This window comes from Artibeus jamaicensis, unplaced genomic scaffold, assembly GCF_021234435.1.
Source record: "Artibeus jamaicensis isolate MK-2021 breed Jamaican fruit bat unplaced genomic scaffold, CSHL_Jam_final contig_3279, whole genome shotgun sequence".
In the NCBI taxonomy this organism is placed as follows: Eukaryota; Metazoa; Chordata; class Mammalia; order Chiroptera; family Phyllostomidae; genus Artibeus; species Artibeus jamaicensis.
This window is the reverse complement of record NW_026521775.1, coordinates 16,779-33,575: the sequence shown is the minus strand read 5'-3', so window position 1 is coordinate 33,575 and position 16,797 is coordinate 16,779. Positions and strand designations below refer to the sequence as shown.

The 16,797-nt window shown below is 39.9% G+C and overlaps 1 long non-coding RNA gene across 2 annotated transcripts in view; it reads left to right on the top strand.

The window, feature by feature from the left end:
• The window catches only part of LOC128627166 (uncharacterized), a 34,945-nt gene extending 29,270 nt beyond the window's left edge, over window positions 1–5,675 (top strand). For both annotated transcript variants that reach the window (XR_008391323.1, XR_008391322.1), the window contains exon 3: window positions 5,599–5,675. This is a non-coding gene — a long non-coding RNA (uncharacterized LOC128627166). The remainder of the gene's footprint in view (window positions 1–5,598) is intronic.
• The last annotated feature ends 11,122 nt before the right edge of the window (window positions 5,676–16,797 follow it).

The window sequence follows — 16,797 nt, the reverse complement described above, 5'->3', positions numbered from 1 at the left end:
TTCATTCTTCATTTGTAAAGTGCCACTGACACTTCATTGTAAGAGGTAACTGACACAGCACGGTATCTAGTAGGAGTATAATAAATGTTCATAAATGCCCTCTTCCAAGAAAAATTGCCACACTGCTGACAAAATTGTTGTACAGTATTTATAAATGTGCTTAGTAATGATAGAATTAATGTTTTTAAAATGGTTTGAATGTATGCTGGCAGACTGAACTCTACCAATTAATAGTATTATATGTGGGGAGTACAAAAAAGCAGGGTTAGATTTATGCACAGTGGTGAAATAGGGACTCTGGTGTGTGCTGTATGGAAAGTCATGTTGTGGCTAACGCTGTGGCTCAAACTAAATGGGCTTTGGTATTGCTTTTGTTTGCATACATTTATCTTGGATGACTGGGGAGAATGCAAGTATATTATGCTCTTGCTTTTAGCTCATTTTATTATTTTGTGAGAAGGAGTTCCCAATCTGGCTAAGATCTTATGCCCTTTCATCCGTATTAAACTGTTAGTTGAAACTAGCATGTTATTTAACTAAAGATCCAGATACCAAACACATTTTAGGATTCCTGAGCTGTACCTGAATGATCAGGCTCTTTTATCCCAGCATGCCACTCATCCTCCTGGAATGTTCGAATGTCAATGCCTCTTCTCACCAGAATAAAGATCTCAAATCTTTGCTCTTTTTAGTAGCAAGAAGAGAATGGCTAACCCATGTGCAGCTCTTGTCAGTTTGTAATGCACTTAGGCGCACAGTGTCTTATTTCATCTTCACGGCACCCTTGAAAAGGAGTATAAGTTGATGTTATGTCCATTTATAGGTGAGGATGTAGAGGGCCCGACATTCGTGAGGTGCCCAAGTTCACACTGCTAATGAAGTGAATAAATAACCTGGGGCTTAAACCCAGGCCTTCTGATTCTAAATCTGAGGCGTTTTTACTCTCCTATGTTCTTACGCTACTTATAAATTAACAGACCCATTTAATCTCTTATTAGATATGAAAGTCAATCAACAAGGCAGGCAGATTCCTAAAGCCCTTTTGATCCTAACCATTACAGAGACATTTAGGGAAGAAAGTTCCTGCTGTGGGGCTCAGCTCTCTTTCCGTCTGAGACTCTGCATCTCTTCCTCGGCATTGTAGCCATCCCAATTGTTCTTATTTGAGAGGGCCAAGAGAGAATGGGAAATTTTCTTCTAGTACAAGAATGTATCTTTGAAAAGGTGACAAAAATTACAATTTACAGTAGTAAGTGCCATGTGAAGTTTTTAATTTAAAAGACATTATAAAGGTTAGAAAGCATATGACCTAAGAAGTAAACTTTGTGATGAACTTAAATGTATGTATTTTTAAAGTTTCTTGTTTGAATGAAAAACAGGCACATATTAACAGCCTTGTATGAATGTCAGATGATTAAAACAAGACAAAAAAGTCATCTGCACTGCAGCTAGGAAAGCAAACTTTTGGCCTTCAGAGAAATGGTGTGTGTGTGTGTGTGTGTGTGTGTGTGTGTGCACATGTGTACGTGTGCATACACCTGGGGGTGTTTCAGGAAGGCCATTCCATTCCAGTCTCGAAAATGAAAGCACAGGCCATTTTTGATGACTGGGATTATTTCACCAGAAGTGAACTCAGTGGTTAGGGTATTTTTTAAAAACACCAACCATTGCACTCATTAAAAAGCCTTTTCACTGAGGAAAAAAAAAACAAACAAAAAACAATTTTTTCTTTCCTTGTGTATACAGAAGGAAAAAACCTTTCTGTATACAGTGAGAACACAACCCAATAAAATAACTGTTTGAGTTCTTTTTAGAGTTGATTGACTTTCTAAAGGCCTTATTCTTAGTGACAGGTTAGATTTTTATTTACCAAATTTTGTTGATGGCAAGGGTCTCCTAGGGCATCTATTAAACATATGCATGCCTGGGTCCCATTGCAGACTTGTAGGAAAGCTGACCAGCTGACAGGTGCTGGTGACTCACCGTCAGCAGCAGCACTCCCTTCAGGAGCTGGTCTGGAGTCTTCTGCTTGCCCACCCTACCCACCCATCCTGGGATATTTTTTGAGGAAAAAAACCTCAGAGGCCCTCTACTATTACTGGGTTTTCTTTGAGCATCAAAATACCTTGTCTTTAGAAACACACATGAACAAATTGAATCCCTTTGTGAAATGGCTCAGGATTGAGGAGACACCGGGATTAGCCTGGCTTCTCCCCGAAGCAGTACTGGAACCTCCAGCAAATCCCTTAACTTTGCTGGGCCTAAGTTGTCTCTTACCAAAAAAAAAAAAAAAAAAAGTGGCCATGTTTGTCTTGTGGACCAAATTTCTCCCTTAGTACAATTTTCCTGCCTAGTCATGATAAACTTAAATTTAAAAAAGGGGGTCGTCCACCAGTGATTGATTCAAACAACAATATAAAGACAATGGGACACAAAAATGAATGAGAAACAACTTTGTTTCAAAGTCCAGGGAGCTCACAGTCCAGGTTGTCATTTCATGTATATTGTGTAACAGCTTCATAAACCCATGCTTAATGGAGAAAAAAAACATTTTAATAAACAGCTTACAAGAAACCAAGCCAGCTGTGCCCAGATGGCTCAGTTGGTTGAGTGTGGTTCCGTGCACCAAAAGGTTTCAGATTCAATCCCCAGTCAGGGCACATACCTAGGTTATGGGTTTGACCCCTGGTAGGGGTACATATGAGAGGTAACCAATCGATGTTTCTCTGTCACATCAATGTTTCTCTTCCTATCTCTCCCTTTCTCTCTCTCTAAAACTTGATAAACATATCCTCGGATGAGGATTAAAAGAATGAAAGGAAGAGGAGGGGAGGGAGAGAGAGAGAGAGAGAGAGAGAGAGAGAGAGAGAGAGAGAGAGAGAAAAGAAGGAAGGTAGGAAGGAAGGAAATTTATTTGGCAAGTGAACTTAGATTTTACCACTAGGTTATTCCTAACCACAGTCAGAGGGTATGGATGCAAACTTAGCACCCTTTGTGTTTCACAGAAAACCGTAAGTCTGTCTGTTTTGCAGTTTCTATGCAGAGGTCCTGAATTTGAACTGAAATCATTATTCAGAGCTGTTAATGGGTAAAATCCATGGTAAACTAATAATTTAGAATCTTAGAACAGTAAAGTCAGCAGCTCTTGCATCTTTTGTTGCACTGAAATGTAAAATGTTGTTTCTTTTGCATTATTAACTACTTGGAGTGATACTAAAGGCAAAAAGATAAGGGATCATTGGCTATGTGCCAGGCAGTGTACTAGCATTTTACCAATATTCACGTTTAACCTTACACCAGTGCTATGACGTGGGTGAGAAAACAGGCTTAAGAAAGTTAAATAACTTGCTTATACGCTGTGCTAGAAAGTGGATACCCTGACAATAAGTGCTCTCTGTTTCTGTCTACATCTTGCCTTGCTTGACACCAGAAAGCCTAACAGTTCAGCAAATTTCATTAATAGATCAGCTTGAATATGCCTGTTGGGGACTTTATTTCAAAGACCTTTGCAGGGGCGTCCAACCTGCAGCCACAGGGCACACGCCACAGACAGCCCAGTGTGAATGTGGCTCAACACAAAATTGTACGTTTATTTAAAACATGAAAAATTTTTTGATTACGTGTGGCAGTGTATTTAATGTGCGGCCCAAGACAACTCTTTTTCCTTCTAGTGTGGCCCAGAGACACTAAAAGTTTGCACACCCCAAGGTTGTCATCCACATTTTGTTTGTTTCTATTGTAGTGATTTATTTTATATATGTATCCTGTAATTCCCTTCCCCCATTCAAAAGTATATTGCAGTAGTTTAAATGATATAAGTGGGGCCTAGCTGGAAAATATTTGAATGTGTGTCTTATTAATAGTAAGCTGATTTATTATAATTTCCCAGTTTTCAAGATCACTATCCTAATCATTGAAGTCATTACTCTTTAAATTAATAACTGTTTCATAGGTCTTTTAAGCCTGCCTAAACTCCATCTTATTAAATATCCTAGGTACTGTTTAGAATAGAATTGATTATTGTGGTCAACTTTTAGAGAGATCCAAGCATTAGTTAAGATAAATTGGATGCAGCCCTGGCCAGGTGGCTCAGTTGGTTGGAGCATCATCCCGAACACCAGAACGTTGCAGGTGATCGCTGGTCAGGGCGTGAACAAGAGGCAGCCGATTGATGTTTCTCTCGCACATCATTATTTCCCTCTTTCTCTCTCTCTGAAATCAATGAATATATCCTCAGGTGGGGATTAAAAAATAACTTGGATTTAAATGTAATTAAGTTAACTTTTAATCTTTTGGTGTTCTTGAAAGTAGGATTATTTGGGTAGGGAAGAGGGAAATTTTGAGGATATAAAACCCCCATCCACATAAGGTTGGCTTTGCCTCCTGGATAGGGTTGCCTCAAATCTGCATCCTAGAACATGTGGAAATGGTAAGCTCTTTCTAAAAGTATTTGTGCGTTCCCTGAGTTTTATCTTCTGGCAGTTACTTCTGTCTCCTAGAGCCCTATTTTCTTACCTTGCACCACTGACGTGCACTGTGGTGTACTCAGATGTGAAACTGGGTTCTTCCTCTGATTTTTAGAAAGACCCTAATTCACACAGGACATTTGCGGATTTGGTACACCTAACTGAAGAAAGGAGACCAAACGGAGGTGGGCGAGCCTTACGTCGCATTAATGCAGCTCCCCTAGTAAAGCATCCCCATCCCCAAATGTTTTCAGGCCTCCCTTGACCCGAGAACCTCACCCCATCTAATCCCAACTTTGCTCCATTATACTGGCTCATCTTTCCCTTGTCTTTTGACAGCCATTCTTGGCTCTTGACAGCCATTCTGCAGGGATTCATTCACCTCAAGGAGCTGGACGTGAGGGGTGGGGTGACCCATACGGAGGGAACATATTTTCACAAAGAAAACTTCCTTCTAGGAGGAATTCTTATTGTTAGTTACAGGATGACAAAGTAGGCTGACAGTGTACTAATTTCAAGCTTTTTGAGTCTTGCTTTCCAAACAAAGTGTCAGAAGCCTAAAAAATGATTACACATGTAATTTGTCCAAATCATATGCTCTAGATATCTTTGACTAATCTGATGTCCTTGCGTATAGAATGTATGCTGCTTTAAAAATAGCATGTTGCTTCCCTAAAAAGGCACTAACCCACCTAAAACGAAAGGGTCGCCTCATGGCATCTTTCATTATTATATATTTTACTGATGCACAAATAATTTTAGCTTATGATACATGAGAATTTTTGTTACCATGAATTGGTTTTGGTTTTATTGACAGTTTGGGGTTATATGTAAAGACAATGTATAATCTCTAAAACCTAAGGCAAATGCAGAGGTGTATTTTTTCAGGACATAAACTTTTACTTCCACTTATGAATCAGCTGGTTCATTAGTGACTGAATCTTCTATTGCCCTGAGCTGAAAAAATCTTCAATTGCCCATAGCTTTTTTCACTCTTCTGCATTAATTTTGAGTACTTGTATGGAGTTCATTAAATTGCATTTTAATATACTGATCCTTTTTTTGAATTTATAAGTAAAATTCATAAAATCACTTTCCTCTTGCCCACCTTACAGATTGTTTTTCTCCATAGGTAATAGAGAAGAGGAAACTTAATCCATGACAGTAGAATAATATGGAAGAAGATGGAAAAAAACTTGTTTAATGGGTAAGAAATAAAATTATAATAAAAATATATTAATGAAAATTATAATAGCTTATGTATGGCCAATCTGTAATAGATGGCCAAGGTTGGGATACTGTTACTATGAGTGATCAGTCTCTGTTTTTATCTTATCTCCGTCCTGAACTTTCACCATTTCCTTCTTATTGTTGAGAATTTTTCAGTATTATGGATCAACTTAAGCTAAGAGAGGACACAGCCATATTTGTGTATCAGGTGGTAATCAAGTGAAATTCCACAGAAAGCCCACAAAAGGTGTGACTAACTTTATGATATTATAAAATTGTTTAATTACACAAGTTCATGCATTCTCGTTGTCAGTAATTTCAACATGCATAACCAAAGCCCTCTACCTGCATCTTAGTACCCTCACAGAGAGTATACAAGATCTGGCTAGAAGGTATCCAGGCATGTAATATGAAAAATAGAGAAACTTACTGAAGAAGATACGAGATACAAAAACATTGTACATAGGACAATGATGCCTCAGTTCCTTTCAAAGTAGGCACCTTGGGATCTCACACGGTTCTCCCAATCTCCATCAGGTGCCCTGTTGTATTTTTCTGAATTTCATCTATAGTCTGAAATCTCTTACCTTTCAAAGGTGATTTTTGTTTTAGGAAAAGCCAGAAGTCACAGGGTGCCAAATCTGGGCTGGATGGGGGCTGATTCACCTGGGTGATTTGATGTTTCCCCCAAAAACTCTGCATAAGACGTGATGCATGAGCAGGCACATAGTCATGATGAAGCTGCCAATCACCAGTTGCCCATAGCTGTGGCCTTCTGAATCATCCGAATAGTTTTCTGAGGAGGAATGTTCAAGCCTAAAACAAAATTTGATGTAGATTTGTTGCTGTAATTGCTCAGTCATTTTGAATGCCATGGCCCCACAAAACACACGGTCACTCAATGGCATCCACCACCCCCACGGACTAGTACAGTAAAGTCATCATTGTTCACACACATGCATTCCAGTCCACCCTCCTTGGCTGCCAGGTTATATCGATATTGCACAAACCGTTCTCATTGTATCAACAATGGCTGGACTTTTTCTGGACAGACCTCATGTAAGTGTATGATACATATTTGTGCAGTGCTCTTCCTTGCCTAGTATTTAAAAACTTGGGCTTAGGAGTCACACTGTTCTTGACTAGCCACTGTTAACTTGACAGTTGGGCAGGTTAATTTCTCTGTGCCTGAGTTCCTTGAACATAAGGTGGGAACAATAAAATGCCTATCTCATGCCGTGTTGAAGATTAATTAATCCATATAAAAAATTTGGAATAACGCCTGGAAGATGGTAAGTGCTTGGTAAATGTTAGCTATAATTCTCATATGCATCTGAGTTTATATACCAAAGATTAATCTTTTTCTGATATACCCAAGAGCTAAACTTTTTTGGATAAGGTTAAACCCTGATGGTAAGGATTATTTTTTTTTCTTTTTGGCTTCAAGCTTCATTTCTCTCAGAATATGATGCTAGACTGAAAATAGTTATACACCTTCAACTCTTACTGCACATCTTACAGTGTAGATGGTGCTTGTAGATACGTAAGAATAAACTGTCTTTGGAATGCAGTAGTTTCATCCCATTCATAAAAGCATCCGTGGCAAAGCTGGACTCAACGATCAACTCTCTTGTTTCCGGATAGGTATGCCGAATTTTCTAAGATTCCTTCAATCTGTTTTGAAGGATAGGTCCTTTGAGTAGCTTTTCTGTTTGTTAGTTTCATAGAATTGTAATAGTTTTGAAAATGTCTTGGATAATTTTCCTATTTCCTAAAGACAGCAGCTATTTGCTATTGCCTGTCAGCACTTTCTTAGTCAGTATAATTGTTTTAAGAAGTAAGGACACTAGAAAAGTCATCTCTTTTTAATATTTTTTTCTCCTGTATTGTTTTGGAGCTCTCTTAGATTATAAGACTAATACATAAAGACAAGTTAACATTTCCTGAGTCTTATGTGTCAAACACTGGTTTTTTTTTAGTGCTTCACTCATTTATTCATTATCTCATTTAATTGTGTCATTCACCTGTGAAGCAGATACTATTATTGTCTTCCTTTTAAAAGCCGAGGAAAGTAGACACAAACTGAGTAATTTGCCCAGAGTCACAGAACCTGTGTTGCTGAGTAGAGGGTTGCCATTCTAGTTAATAAAACTCTTTCAGGGTTTCCTAAGATAAGTGTGAATTTAAATAAAACAGAAAAGCCAAATATCTTCCTAAAAACAGGCACTGTAACAAAAACAGGCACTGTTTTTGCTTGCTTATGGGAGGGAAAATTTGAAATTGTGTATTTTCTTAAGTATGAGAAAAATGATGTGAGGTGATTATTTGTAAACAATTATTTTTCTTGACCATGCTTAAATGAATACAGCTGTTTTTACTTCATTAGGAATTGTTAGTAGTGTATAGAAATCATCCGAACCTAGCTAAGGACCAAACATTGAGTACATTTAGCAGGGATGCAGGGGTGTCCAACCCGCGGGCCACCTGCAGCCCAGGATGGTTATGAATGCAGCCCAACACAGAATCATAAGTTTACCTAAAACATGAGGGTTTTGTGTGTGTGTGATTATGTGTAGCAGTGTATTTAATGTGGGGCCCAAGATACCTCTTCTCGTAGTGCAGCCCAGAGATGCCAAAAGGTTGGACTCCCCTGGGAGTCATTTGATTTGTAGATTAGCATTTAGCTGCTATTTGGAGAATCATGCAGACAGAAAGATTTAACTGTGCAGCAGTTTGGAACAGATTGGTAATTGGAAATTGTTCTTTTGTCCTGTTAAATAATATTTGAATGACAGTCAGCAGAAAGTTGTGCAAGAGAAGAAAAGGCAGGAGAAAGGTGACTTATGGGTCTTATAATTAGAATGTCACTTATAAGTGATGGTCTAAAAAGTAAATGTGCATTAACAATCAACGTTTATATAGGAACTGGAAGGACTTATAGTACGTGCTTTTTGTTCTGGGGTCTGCATTGTCAGAGAGAAACATTGGCTTTTCTTTCCTTCAAATAGCAATTATTTCCTGTTGAAATATGATAAAGTACAAAGAGTAAGCAACATTTGAAGTAACAGGTATGCTGACGAAATGTTTTGGCTTCTGTGAAGTTGTGGCTACATGTAATCAGTAATGTTTTCCTCTCTATTTAAACTCCATTCTCTTGTTTGAGAATCCCTTCTGAATGTCTCTCAGTGTTAAGGCTGTCAGGGTACATATTTTTTACAACAGTGTCTTGAAGGGTGGTCCTGGGGCCCCAGAGGCTCTTTCAGGATTCAAAACTATTTTCATAACAATACTTAATACACTACTTGCTTAGCAAGTATGCAGTGGAGCTTTCCAAAGGCTCTATGATGTGCAACCAGCTGAATGTGGAGATCAGGTAGGAGAATCCAGCTGTCTTCCTTAATCCAGACATTGACAATATTTGCAAAAGATGTAAAATAAGGTCAGTCTTCTCAAGTAGATTTGCAGAGAGACACACGGGTTTGTTTCTGCTTTAGAGTGTGACAGTGATCCCAGCGTGGTCAGAATGCCCTGATGCCCTCGCTAGTGATCGAGTACACTGTGTGTGGTCACAGGCAGTGTCCACCACACAAACCTCCATGTAGATTCTAGTGACATCCTGGCGGATTGGGGCTGTGTCTCCCTGTCTAGAGCAGTGTAAACTCTGTTCCTTTTTCATAATTGTGCTAGAGGGTATGTTCTAAATTATAAGGGGCTGTGGAAATCCAGGCTTAAAGGACAAAGAAGAGTTTGGTGAGTTAAGTAGAAACACCACCAGTCTTGCCAGTTGTACTTTGAGTTGGTTGCTCCCAACTTTGGAAGGACCAAAAGGACCTTTCAGGATAGCCTTTTATCAATATTTTTCATTGTTAATTGAGCATCAACTACATTCCAGTTATGTTCTCAGGGCTAGAAGTAAGTCAGTAAACAAAGTAGAAGGATAAAACTTCTACTGTCGTGGAGTTTCCATTTCAGCCTTTGAGTCCTTGGTCCTTGTCACACCTTCCTGTTCAGGGGAATCTGAGTTAATGGTAGGTTAGCCACAGTGGATCTTGAACACTGGTATTTCTCATTGTCTGGGTGTTGAAGACAGAGTAGAAACTGGTTGACATTTCGTTTTTTTTTAAAGGCACTAAGCGGCCCTGGCCCAAGTGGTTCAGTTGGTTGCAGCATTGTCCCGTACACCGAAGGTGTGGATTTGATTCCCCATCAGGACACACACCTAGGCTGTAGGTTCTGTCCTCTGTTGGAACACGTATGGGGGGCTGCTGACCAATGTTTCTCTCATCGATGTCATTCTCTCTCTTTCTCTTTCCCTCTCTCCCCCCTCTTCCTCTCTCTCTAAAATCAATAAACATATCCTTAGGTTTAAAAAATAATCATAATAAATAAAAATTTAAAAGCACCAAATGGTTTGGGATTTTTCAAAGCTTACATGGAACCCCAGGATAGCATAAAGGTGAGCCTATTCAGCCACCTATGTGGTTGTTTTAATCTTGTTTTTTCCAAAGTTAGTGCTACATTTGTTAAGAAATTTAACGTAAAAAATTAAATACCAAGTAATGCTAAATTTATTAAAATGTTTTCTGTTATTTGAAGAAAAATGTTCATACATGTGTGAGATAGTCCTTGTCTGGTGAGTTGCTCCCAAGACCCTGTAATTTGTTTGTAGACTTTTATACAGAAAGAGATTACTTGGCTCATTAGATTCTGTCACTTAATAATGACTTGAAGGTTAACTAATGCGACAATCAGACTCCTGCTTACTGACTAAATGTCTATGATACCACTCACTAACTTCAGCCATTTCCTAATGCAGAGGATTGGGAGTACTGAAAGAAACTGTCATGCAAAATGTGAATGACCAAAAATTATCTCTACAGATTATTTTAATTTAAAATACAGGACTTCCGGCCAAGATGGAGGTGTAGGTAGACATACTGTGCCTTCTCTAACAACCAAAATCAGGACAACAACAATTCAGAAACAAAGTATCAACCAAAACTGAAAGAAAATTAAACTGTATGGAAGTCCGACAACCAAGGAGTTAAAATAGACACATTCATCCAGAGTCAGGAGGCCGAGAGGAGAGGGGTCACAGCACAGGAAGTGGTGGCACTGGGCACACAAGTCACCCTGGGCGTGCAAGGTGGCACCAGGAAGACCCTGGGCACCCAGGTGGTGGCTGGCAGACCCCGGGCATGGGGTGGCAACGGGCAGACCCAGTGAGGTGGTGATTGAAAGCAGGTCACTGTGCTCAAGGTGTCTGGTTGACCAGGTAGCAGTCCCACATTCGCACACAGATAATTGGGGAGCGAGTCAGATCGCGCAACCCAGGGTCCTAGCAGTGGTAAATAAAGCCTCAAAACACTGATTGAAAACACTTGTGGGGGTTGAGGTGCAGGGAGAGACTCCCACCCTCACAGGAAAGTCCATTGGAGAGACCCACAGGGTCCTAGAACACACACAAGCTTCACCCACACAGGAATCAGCACCAGAAAGGCCCAGTTTGCTTGGGGGAAGCTTTGGAAGGGACTGAGGTGCAACAGAGAGCAGAGCAAAGCACCATTTTTTTCCCTCTTGGATCCCACCCTCATATATAGCATCACAACCCAGGGAGTCTGGTTGCTCTGCCCTGGTGAACATCTAAGGCTCTGCCCCTCATATGTAATAGGAGCAAAGAAACCAAAACGTTATGGCTCAAGCAGAAAAACAGCTCAAAGCCCCAGAGCCAATACTTCTAATCGACAAAGAGATAGCCAACCTATCCAATGCACAGTTCAAAACACTGGTGATCAGGATGCTCACAGAACGGGTTGATTTTAGTCACAAATTAGAGGAACAAATGAAGGCTAACCTAAATGAAATAAAGGGAAACTCACAGGGAACCAGTAGTGATGGGAAGGAAACTGGGACTCATATCAATGGAGTGGACCAGAAGGAAGAAAGAAACATTCAACCAGAACAGAATGAAGAAACAAGAATTCAAAAAAAAAATGAGGAGAGGCTTAGGAACCTCCAGGACATCTTTAAACGCTCCAACATCTGAATTACAGGGGTACCAGAAGGGGAAGAGGAAGAGCAACAAGTGGAAAAGTTATCTGAACAAATAATAATGGAGAACTTCCCCAATCTGGCAAAGAAAATACACTTCCAGGAAGTCCAGGAAGCTCAGAGAGTCCCAAAAGAAGTTGGAGCCAAGGAGGAACACACCAAGGCACATCATAATTACCTTAGCCAAGATTTAAAATAAGGAGAGAAACTTAAAAGCAGCAAGACAAAAGGAGAGAGTCACCTACAAAGGAGTTCTCATCAGACTGTCAGCTGATTTCTCAAAAGAGACCTTACAGGCAATAAGGGGCTTGAAAGAAGTATTCCAAGTCATGAAAGGCAAGGACCTAAGCCAAGATTGCTTTATTCAGCATAATTTTCATTTAGAATGGAAGGGCAGATAAAGTGCTTCTCAGATAAGGTCAAGTTAAAGGAGTTCATTGTCATCAAGCCCTTATTATATGAAATGTTAAAAGGACTTATCCAAGAAAAAGAAGATAAAAAATATGTATAGTAAAATGACAGCAAAATGACAATTACTAACAACCACACCTAAAACACAAACAAAAGCAAACCACTGGAACAGGAACAGAGCCACAGAACTGGAGATCACATGGAGGGTTAGCAACAGGAAAGTGGGAGGAGGAGAAGGGGGGAGAAGGTACAGAAAATAAGTAGCATAGACGGTAGATAGAAAACAGACAGGGGGAGGGCAAGAATAGTATGGGAAATGTATATGTTAAAGAACTTATGAGTATGACACATGGACATGAACTTAAAAGGGGGGAATGTGAGAGGGAGGGGGTGTGCAGGGTGGAGGGGAGTGAAAGGGGGAAATGGGACAACTGTAATAGCATAATCAATAAAATATATTTAAAAAAATACACTTTAGCTGATGCCTCAAGTGGACTGAGCAAGCCCAGGCCTGTGAACTGAAAGGTCACCAGTTCGATTCCCAGTCAGGGCTCATGCATGGGTTGTGAGGTAGGTGCCCAGTTGGGAGTGTTGGAGAGGCAGCTGATCCATGTATCTCTCACACATTGATGTTTCTCTCCCCCTCTTTCTCCCTTCCTTCCCCTCCCTCTGAAAGTAAATAACTAAAATCTTTAAAAAAGAATCTCTTTTAAAAAATAAATAAAACAGCCCTAGGTGGTGTTGCTCAGTAGATTGTGTGCTGATCTGTGAATCAAAGGGTGGCTGGTTTGATTCCCAGTCTAGGGCACAGGTCTGGGTTGCGGAGCCAGGTCCCAGGTGGGGGGCACACAAGAGGCAACCACACATTGATGTTTTTCTCCCTCTTTTTCTCCCTCCCAACCCCTCTCTAAAATAAATAAATAAAATATGCTTTAACAGAAGTTTTAAAAAATGGGTAGCATTTGGCTTTTCCTTCATTGAAGGTGTGAAAGAAGCACTTTAATCAGAATTCACCAAATAGCTGTTGTCTTTCAGCATTGCTACCTGTCAGGCACCCCGTTCTGAGCTGTGCCTGATGTACCAAAGACCAGAACACCCAAGGTTCAAATAAAACCCCAGACTTCTCCAAAGTGGAAAAGACGTAGTCATTCGGCTGCTTAGGGCTGACCAGGAGCAAGTGGTGTGGCATCGAAGGTGTCAGCCAACTTCTTGTCCCATACTTTACATCTACCTTTATATGTGTGCAGGGACTGCTAATTCCTGAGGCTTTCCAGGTTCTCAAGTTCTAACCAGCTTGCTTGTTTATTTCACCCACACCAGCACTTAAGTTTTAGCATGCTCTTGGCTCTTACATTTCCATTCCAGATTCTAAAATTTTGATACTTCTCATCTGCTATTGTGTCACCTCCTATTCTTTCTGTGCTTATGAATTTATGCCCTTTTTTACTCATATCGTGATTTTACTGAGATTTTGAGAGCAGAGGAGAGAAATGTACATCCATTCTGCCCTGTTTTACTAGATGCCCAGGTTTTCACAGAAACTGTCAAGTGCCTGCAACTTACCACAGATTGTGTTAGACACCTGGTCTTTTCTCTAGTTTAAAAATCTTGTCAAATTCTGTTGAGGTTTAGAAAATTCATTCACCTTAGCATTATTCACCTATCATTTTTTGAGCACCTTCTATATCCAAGGTACTTCATATAAATCATCTTATTTAATCATCACATAAGCTCTGGGAGGTATATAGATATTATTCCTCATTTTAATGAATATGAAGACAAATTCAATGTCACAGACCTAGTAAAAGGTTATTCCAGGTTTGAGACAGATTTCTAAAATAAACATACTTTCTGTTATATTGGGTTAGCCAAAAATCCATATGGTCTTCTTTTTTCTGTAAAATAAAAGACACATTTTTCATCTTCATCAGTAACTTTATTGATTTGGATATTTTGAGTATGTCAGCTATCTCCCACATGGTATAACATTGATTGTTTTCAATTAATGTCTCAATATGATTGCTATCAACTTCAACTGGTCTACCCAACCATAGACCATCATCCAGTGAGAAATCTCCAGCATGAAACTTTGCAAACTACTTTTGACATGTTTGGTCAGTCACAGCATCTTCTCCATACACGGAACAAATCATTTTTGCACCTCGGTTGCATTTCTACCTTTCTTGAAATAGTAAAGCGTAAAATGCTAAAAATGTTGCATATTTTCTTCCAGCTTTAATATTAAAATGGCTACACAAAAATTCACCAATTTTGATGTTTTATTTAAAATGCATGCTGATATAACAGCTGTTACAATACAATGTAACAAAACTGTTTCTCGGGAAGTTAAAGACAACTAAGTGCTGCTAGAGCCATCTTACGGAAAAAAAACAAATGAACTTTTTGGCCAAACCAATACCTCTACTAACTCTTTATTAGATATTAGGTAGATAGCTATTGTGGGTTTTTAAAGCACAGGAATACAATGTAGGATGCAAATGCTGTTTTTGCTTTAATACAGTGATATTTATGATTTGTAGTAAATCTAGAAAGATAGAAGGCATCAGAATCAACTAGAGGTTAAAGGAGTAATAATGCAATTGTGTGGCGTTACAGGCCTAGATTTCAGGGAAAGAGGATAGCGGTAATAATGAGGAAGGTACTTAGGTTCAGAAAGCCAGGGGGACATTTAAATCCATTCTCTTAAATGAGCTGTTGTAACAAAGAACCTAGACCGGGGCCTGGTACTGTCATTTCTGAATACAAATTAGTTAGCCTTGGTAACTTACTTGAATGTTACATGAATAAGGAGTTTAAAAGAATGTCAGGTTCTCAGGTCAGGTGAAGAGGAGTGCCCTGTCTTGGTAGGGAGGATAGCAGGGGGAAATGAGTAAATTTAAACAACTCACATGCTAATTCATGGTTTCTTGAAGATATGAACAATGACAAGTCTTTTGTATGTTTTGAGGTTTTTATTTACATTTATCTGAATGTCTTGTGATCACATCATACACAATTATAGGAAGTCAACTGCATACATTGGCATTATTTCTTGGTAGGTAACATGTGCTTGTGTTTTTAAGCCATCCTTTAGTATTCTCAAATCCATAGTTGGAACATCATTATTTTTTTCCTTTTTGAAACACGTACTCTGATTTCTTAAGCACACAAAGTATTTTTGCAAGTTAATTTAAAAGACCAAGAACTGTCCTGTCTGGTGTGACTCAGTGGACTAAATGCTCAGTTGCCTGTGAGCAAAAGGGTCTCTGGTTTGATTCCCAGTCACGGCACATGCCTGGGTTGTGGGCCAGGACCTGTAGGGAAAGCATGAGAGGGAACCACACATTGATTTTTCTCTCCCTCCCTTTCCCTCTGTTGAAAAATAAATAAAATCTTCAAAAAAAAAAAAAAGACCAAGAACCCAGTGTTAAAGACATGAATTGACAGTTTACATAAAGAAGAAAAAAAGACTTCTGCCAAGATGGAGGTATAGGTGGAAACACTTTGCATCCTCGCACAACCAAACCTAAAAACAACAAATCTTTAACAACAATAAACGCAACCAAACCACACAGAAAATCGACAATATGGAGTCCAAAAATAATGAACCGCTCAGCTAAACTGGTGAGAGGGGCGAAGCCAACAGTGGAGCTAGTTGGGCAGGGAAGATCCCCTGACTTGGGGCAGTGCACAGGCAGCTGAGGGCGCGGATCCCAGGTGCAGGCTAGCTACGGGCGGAACCCAGGGAAGAGGGTTCCACATTTGTGTGATCGCAGTAGGTCACACATTTGCATGCAGATAAACCAGTGAAGAGGCAACGATTGAGACTGCGTGGCCCAGGGCAGGGGGCTCAGACAGTTGTGCTTAGATAAACAGGCAGGGGGGCGAGCGGTGAGGCAGACTGGGCAAGCAGAGAGGACCGCCACTGCTCCCTCTCTGACCCCACCCCCACATACAGCATCACAAACCAGTGACCTGGGTGGCCCCACCCTGGTGAACGCCTAAGGATCCATGCCTCCCTCATACATAACAGGAACAAACAGATAAAAACATGGTTCAAGAACAGCTCAAGAGCCCCAGAGCCAATAAATCTAAGCCATGAAGAAATAGCCAAACTTTCAGATGCACAGTTCAAAACACTGGTGATCAGGATGCTCACAGAACTTGTTGATTATAGTCACAAATTAGAGGAACAAATGAAGACTAAACTAATTGAAATGAATGGTAATGCACAGGAAACCAGTAGTAATGGGAGGAAACTGGGACTCAAATCAAGGGAGTAGACCAGAAGGAAGGAAAAAATGACCAAAACAAGAATTCAAAAAAATGAGGCTTAGGAACCTCCAGCACATCTTTAAACGCTCCAACATCTGAATTATAGGGGTACCAGAAGGGGAAGAGGAACACCCACCAGTGGAAAACTTATTTGAACAAATAATAAAAGAGAACTTCCCCATTCTGACAAAGGAAATAGACTTTCAGGAAATCCAGGAAGCTCAGAGAGTCCCAAAGAAGTGAGACCCAAGAAGGAACACACCAAGGCACATCATAATTACACTAGCCAAGATTAAAATGAAGGAGAGAATCCTAGAAGCAGCAGGAGATAAGGGGATAGTCACCTATAAAGGAGTTCCCATCA